Raw genomic sequence first — 6,851 nt, forward strand, 5'->3', positions numbered from 1 at the left:
GGATGGGGACATCTCTACGCTGCTGACCTGTCTCCGCTCGGGATGGTTCCTGCTGGCCCCACCATGGACTGGACTTTCGCTGATGTGTTGGACTTTCACAATATTATGTTAGACCCACTCGACATCCATTGCTTTCGGTCTCCCCTAGAGAGGGGGGGGGTTACCCACATATGCGGTCCTCTCCAAGGTTTCTCATAGTCATTCACATTGACGTCCCACTGGGGTGAGTTTTCCTTGCCCGTATGTGGGCTCTGTACCGAGGATGTCGTTGTGGCTTGTACAGCCCTTTGAGACACTTGTGATTTAGGGCTATATAAATAAACATTGATTGATTGATTGATTGATGGTTTAATAGTATTGTTGATTTTCTGTCTATCCTTCCAGTCAGGGGTTTATTTATTTTGTTTATATCTGCAGTTAAGCCCGATGCTATCACGTTAGCTCCGTAGCTAAAGTGCTTCGCCGATTTATTGTCGTGGAGATAAAAGTCACTGTGAATGTCCAGTTCGCGTTCTCGACTCTCATTTTCAAGAGGATATAGTATCCGAGGTGGTTTAAAATACAAATCTGTGATCCACAACAGAAAAAGGAGAAAGTGTGGAATCCAATGAGCCAGCTTGTACCTAAGTTACGGTCAGAGCGAAAAAAGATACGTCCTGCACTGCACTCTAGTCCTTCACTCTCACGTTCCTCATCCACGAATCTTTCATCCTGGCTCAAATTAATGGGGTAATCGTCGCTTTCTCTGTCCGAATCGCTCTCACTGCTGGTGTAAACAATGGGGAAATGTGAGGAGCCTTTCAACCTGCGACGTCACGCTACTTCCGGTACAGGCAAGGCTTTTTTTTATCAGCGACCAAAACTTTATCGTTGATGTTCTCTACTAAATTCTTTCAGCAAAAATATGGCAATATCGCGAAATGATCAAGTATGACACATAGAATGGATCTGCTATCCCCGTTTAAATAAAAACATTTCATTTCAGTAGGCCTTTAAAAATGAAAATACAAACAATATCACGATAATACCATCCATCCATCCATTTTCTACCGCTTGTCCCGTTCGGGGTCGCGGGGGGGATGCTGGAGCCTATCTCAGCTGCATTCAGGCGGAAGGCGAGGTACACCCGGGACAAGTCGCCACCTCATCGCAGGGCCAAGACAGATAGACAGACAACATTCACACTCACATTCACACACTAGGGACCATTTAGTGTTGCCAATCAACCTATCCCCAGGTGCATGTCTTTGGAGGTGGGAGGGGCCTATCCCCAGGTGCATGTCTTTGGAGGTGGGAGGGGCCTATCCCCAGGTGCATGTCTTTGTAGGTGGGAGGAAGCCGGAGTACCCGGAGGGAACCCACGCAGTCACGGGGAGAACATGCAAACTCCACACAGAAAGATCCCGAGCGCAGGATCGAACCCAGGACCTTCGTATTGTGAGGCAGACGCACTAACCCTGCTTCCACCGTGCTGCCATCAAGATAATACTTCACTGGAAAATACCAAGAATATATCAAACAAAGTAATCACTGCAAACTTGTGCTTTCTTAGACTCGGCTCCTTTGAACAAGGTGATGTTCATGCACACTTCATTTTGTGCACCAGTAATACAAAATGGTAACACTTTAGTATGGGGAACATATTCACCATTAATTAGTTGCTTATTAACATGCAAATTAGTAACATATTGGCTCTTAATTAGTCATTATTAAGTACTTATTAATGCCTTATTCTGCATGGCGTTATTATAACCCTAACCCTAACCAAATAACTCTAAATTAAGTCTTTGTTACTTAGAATATGTTCCCCTAGTGTCCAAATAACTCTAAATTAAGTCTTTGTTACTTAGAATATGTTCTCCTAGTGTCTAAATAACTCTAAATTAAGTCTTTGTTACTTAGAATATGTTCCCCTAGTGTCCAAATAACTCTAAATTAAGTCTTTGTTACTTAGAATATGTTCCCGTAGTGTCCAAAAAACTCTAAATTAAGTCTTTGTTACTTAGAATATGTTACCCTAGTGTCCAAAAAACTCTAAATTAAGTCTTTGTTACTTAGAATATGTTCCCTTAGTGTCCAAATAACTCTGAACTAGAGATGTCCGATAATATCGGCCGATATATGCGTTAAAATGTAATATGTTATCGGTATCGGTTTTTTTTTATCGGTATCGTTTTTTTTTTGTTTTTTTTATTAAATCAACATAAAAACACAAGATACACTTACAATTAGTGCACCAACCCAAAAAACCTCCCTCCCCCATTTACACTCATTCACACAAAAGGGTTGTTTCTTTCTGTTATTAATATTCTGGTTCCTACATTATATATCAATATATATCAATACAGTCTGCAAGGGATACAGTCCGTAAGCACACATGATTGTGCGTGCTGCTGGTCCACTAATAGTACTAACCTTTAACAGTTAATTTTACTCATTTTCATTCATTACTAGTTTCTATGTAACTGTTTTTATATTGTTGTACTTTCTTTTTTATTCAAGAAAATGTTTTTAATTTATTTATCTTATTTTACTAATTTTTTTAAAAAGTACCTTATCTTCACCATACCTGGTTGTCCAAATTAGGCATAATAATGTGTTAATTCCACGACTGCATATATCGGTTGATATCGGTATCGGTAATTAAAGAGTTGGACAATATCGGAATATCGGATATCGGCAAAAAGCCATTATTGGACATCCCTACTCTAAACTAAGTCTTTGTTACTTAGAATATGTTCCCCTAGTGTCCCAAAAACTCTAAATTAAGTCTTTGTTATTTAGAATATGTTCCCCTAGTGTCCAAAAAACTCTAAATTAAGTCTTTGTTACTTAGAATATGTTCCCCTAGTGTCCAAATAACTCTAAATTAAGTCTTTGTTACTTAGAATATGTTCCCCTAGTGTCCAAAAAACTCTAAATTAAGTCTTTGTTACTTAGAATATGTTCCCCTAGTGTCCAAATAACTCTAAATTAAGCCTTTGTTACTTAGACTATGTTCCCCTAGTGTCCAAATAACTCTAAATTAAGTCTTTGTTACTTAGAATATGTTCCCCTAGTGTCCAAAAAACTCTAAATTAAGTCTTTGTTACTTAGAATATGTTCCCCTAGTGTCCAAAAAACTCTAAATTAAGTCTTTGTTACTTAGAATATGTTCCCCATACTAAAGTGTTACCAAAAACATATAACTTTGTCTTGAATTTGAAAAAAACCAACATTTTATTTTTCACTAAAGAAGGGTTGGGTGAATGCGCATATGAAACTGGTGGGGTTCGGTACCTCCAACAAGGTTAAGAACCACTGGACTAGAGTGCTTGGCACTTTTCTCGTCATTTTTTGTAAAATCTTCCGCCCTTCTCGAGGAACTCTGAAGAAAACATTTATCCTCTTCGCGATTTGAACAGTCCGTACTGACGAAAACAAGGCAAACATAGGGAATTTTTCTTGGAGAAAGGCTAAACGGCGCCTAGTACCCTTTGAGAACAGACGCTGCATTGACCACCACGCATATTCAATGACCCGGACGTGACGTCATGTAAATCCCAGCAACTATCCCCCACTCTTTCTGAGAACCTCTCTGTCATTCCCGTCTTGTCCAACCCCTCAGCTACCAGCTACCAGCTACCAGCTACCCACCTCTCATCCTAATACTTCTTCCAATTATTTCACTGCCAAAAGTTCAACCTGATCTAAGCCTGTTCCAGTCCTTACTGGTCCTTACTGGACCCCTCCTGTGTCCCCGGCATGTGACAGACCAACCGATCACCAGCTAAAGTGGGAGATTAGCAGCATTACCTCCACCTCAACCGTTTGGTCAGCTGAGACGCTCCCCACATTTGCCTCAGCTGCCTCAGAAAAAGCTCAAGCAATCATTGTGTTGGGTGAAATGCACCTGCTGTGTTTATATGCCGAATGTGATTCAAAGATGGCCGGACTCGGGCTGTGGAATATGTGTGACCGGGTGAGTGCAGATTGTGTGAGGCAGACCAGGGGGAGGGTGTGAGTGGTGGACCATAGCGAGGGACCAGTATGTAGGACAGGGCCTTGCACCTTTCCTGTAGGCTGACTTTCTGCATGCATGATCAATGGTGCTGGATTAGAACAAAGTCCGGGAAAAGACAGCCATGTGGCGGAAGGGCAGGAACCATCCGGGCAACTGAGCTACATACGGGTTCTTCGAGCCATAGCAACCAGACTGGCGTTGAAAACAAAGCGTTGCCATTACTCTTTAACCTGTCGACCTACGCTGGTTAAACCCGTCATTCTGCCTCCAAAATGACGAAAAACTGTGTTGTTTTTGGTTGTGCTAACCACAACCGGAAACAGGGAAAACAAAGGTCGTATTTTGTTCAGCCATAGCGTGATAAAAGCCCACAGAGACGAGACAAATGGCTCGCAGCTTTACACCGGGGAAAACGAAGACGGTTCTCACTGGAGTCCCCCAAAGTCCCGGGTCGTGTGTTCGGATCACTTCGTTTCTGGTAAATATAAGGAACAAAAATCCACCTTCTTAACCACAACTTGGCTATACCGTCCGTGCTAATGTTGTACTTGTTGAATTTGTACCTTATAACGTTCGACAGCTGAAGTTGTTGTTGTACAAAAATAACATGCGGTAGCCTAGCTAGCTATTTTCGAAAACCGGTTTCGTTTAAATTTGCACTTAACAGTTGGGTTTTTAAAAACCAATAAACCCTATAATTTTCATGTTACCATTTAATCAACTTTTCAAGACAGTTGCAAAATGCTGTCTGCAAGACTTTTCAATACAAAGACATATATTTTGTACATTATTCACCTGCTGTACTGCTTTCTTTTGGGGGTTTTTGCTGGACATTCCAGTATTTTTTACCCGTAATCTTGGTATTACTTTCCTTATTAGGTTATTTTGCCACCTCCCCCTTCTCTGTTTAAACTCTCCTTTGTTGTACTTAAACAATACATGTAGCCCAAAAATACAAAAACAAATCTGTCCGGAGCCGCAAAAAATTAAAAGCCATATTACATGTATCATGAGATATAAATTGAATTAAGAGGACTTAAAGGAAACTAAATGAGCTCAAATATACCTACAAATGAGGCATAATGATGCAATATGTACATATCGCTAGCCTAAATAGCATGTTAGCATCGATTAGCTTGCAGTCATGCAGTGACCAAATATGTCTGATTAGCACTCCACACAAGTCAATAACATCAACAAAACTCACCTTTATGCATTCACGCACAATGTTAAAAGTGTGGTGGACAAAATGAGACAAAAAAAGAAGTGGCATAAAACACGTCCTAGAAAGTCGGAGAAAGTCATACATGTAATCAAACTATACGGTGAGTTCAAGGACCGCCAAAATTAGTAGGACAAAACGGCGCTCGCCAAATACTCGAATCAGTGAAGCATGTTTAATATAAACAGTGTGCTTTATAACAATTAGGGAGGTTTGTGTCATGTTTGTCCTCCTACAGAAACCATACTAAAACAAAAAAATTGATTTTTTTTCCCCCTCATCTTTTTCCATTCTTCATACATTTTTGAAAAATCTCCAGAGAGCCACTAGGGCGGCGCTAAAGAGCCGCATGCGGCTCTAGAGCCGCGGGTTGCCGACCCCCGAACTATACAAAGTAGGGATGTCCGATAATATCGGACTGCCGATAAATGCTTTAAAATGTAATTATCGGTATCGGTTTCAAAAAGTACAATTAGGGATGTCCGATAATGGCTTTTTGCCGATATCCGATATTCCGATATTGTCCAACTCTTTAATTACCGATACCGATATCAACCGATACCGATATCAACCGATATATACAGTCGTGGAATTAACACATTATTATGCCTAATTTGGACAACCATGTATGGTGAAGATAAGGTACTTTTTAAAAAATAAAATAAAATAAGATAACTAAATTAAAAACATTTTTTTGAATAAAAAAGAAAGTAAAACAATATAAAAACAGTTACATAGAAACTAGTAATTAATGAAAATGAGTAAAATTAACTGTTAAAGGTTAGTACTATTAGTGGAGCAGCAGCACGCACAATCATGTGTGCTTACGGACTGTATCCCTTGCAGACTGTATTGATATATATTGATATATAATGTAGGAACCAGAATATTGATAACAGAAAGAAATGGGGGGAGGGAGGTTTTTTGGGTTGGTGCACTATTTGTAAGTGTATCTTGTGTTTTTTATGTTGATTTAATTAAAAAAAATAAAAAAATTAAAAAAAATTTTAAAAACGATACAGATAATAAAAAAACCAATACCGATAATTTCCGATATTACATTTTAACGCATTTATCTTCCGAACTTGCAAAAACTTGCAATATGGCCGAAATCTGTAGTTCTTCTCCCGGAGATGTCTATGATGAGATCTACAACAACAACTACAGCATGGTGGCCAAACATAGCCCCCAATCTGTACTTTATCATTCTATGTGGTCTCAATTGTGACATTAGGAGGAAATGGTGCTGAGGTTATAAACCAGACACACACACACACACACACGCACACACACACACACACACACACACACACACACGCACACACACACACACACATACCCACACGCACGCACGCACATACCGGTATGACATTTTCACAATACAGTAAACCAGTACTAGTATAGTACCACGATACTAATGAATCAAAAACAGTACTATACCGCCTGACATTGCTGGTTTTACAAGCAGAGGAGCATGTTCGGCAGCGCACACACACACAGAGTGCTTACAAGCAGACACAGTGTGTAGACAGAAAAGGGAGAATGGACGCATTTTGGTGTAAAAAGTAAAGATAAAGGTGAAGTTATAACACTGAAACTGTTTTAGCTACTTCTAAATCACTAATC

At 39.9% G+C, this 6,851-nt stretch overlaps 1 protein-coding gene across 1 annotated transcript in view; it reads right to left on the bottom strand.

Annotated features, from left to right (window-relative positions):
• The window catches only part of LOC133648165 (RNA-binding protein Musashi homolog 1-like), a 109,916-nt gene extending 104,616 nt beyond the window's left edge, over positions 1 to 5,300 (bottom strand). Inside the window, exon 1 of the mRNA XM_062043978.1 lies at positions 5,211 to 5,300. The gene's annotated coding sequence lies outside the window, so the exon portion shown is untranslated. The remainder of the gene's footprint in view (positions 1 to 5,210) is intronic.
• Between the last annotated feature and the right edge of the window lie 1,551 nt (positions 5,301 to 6,851).

Source organism: Entelurus aequoreus, linkage group LG01 (genome assembly GCF_033978785.1).
Source record: "Entelurus aequoreus isolate RoL-2023_Sb linkage group LG01, RoL_Eaeq_v1.1, whole genome shotgun sequence".
NCBI classification, from domain to species: Eukaryota; Metazoa; Chordata; class Actinopteri; order Syngnathiformes; family Syngnathidae; genus Entelurus; species Entelurus aequoreus.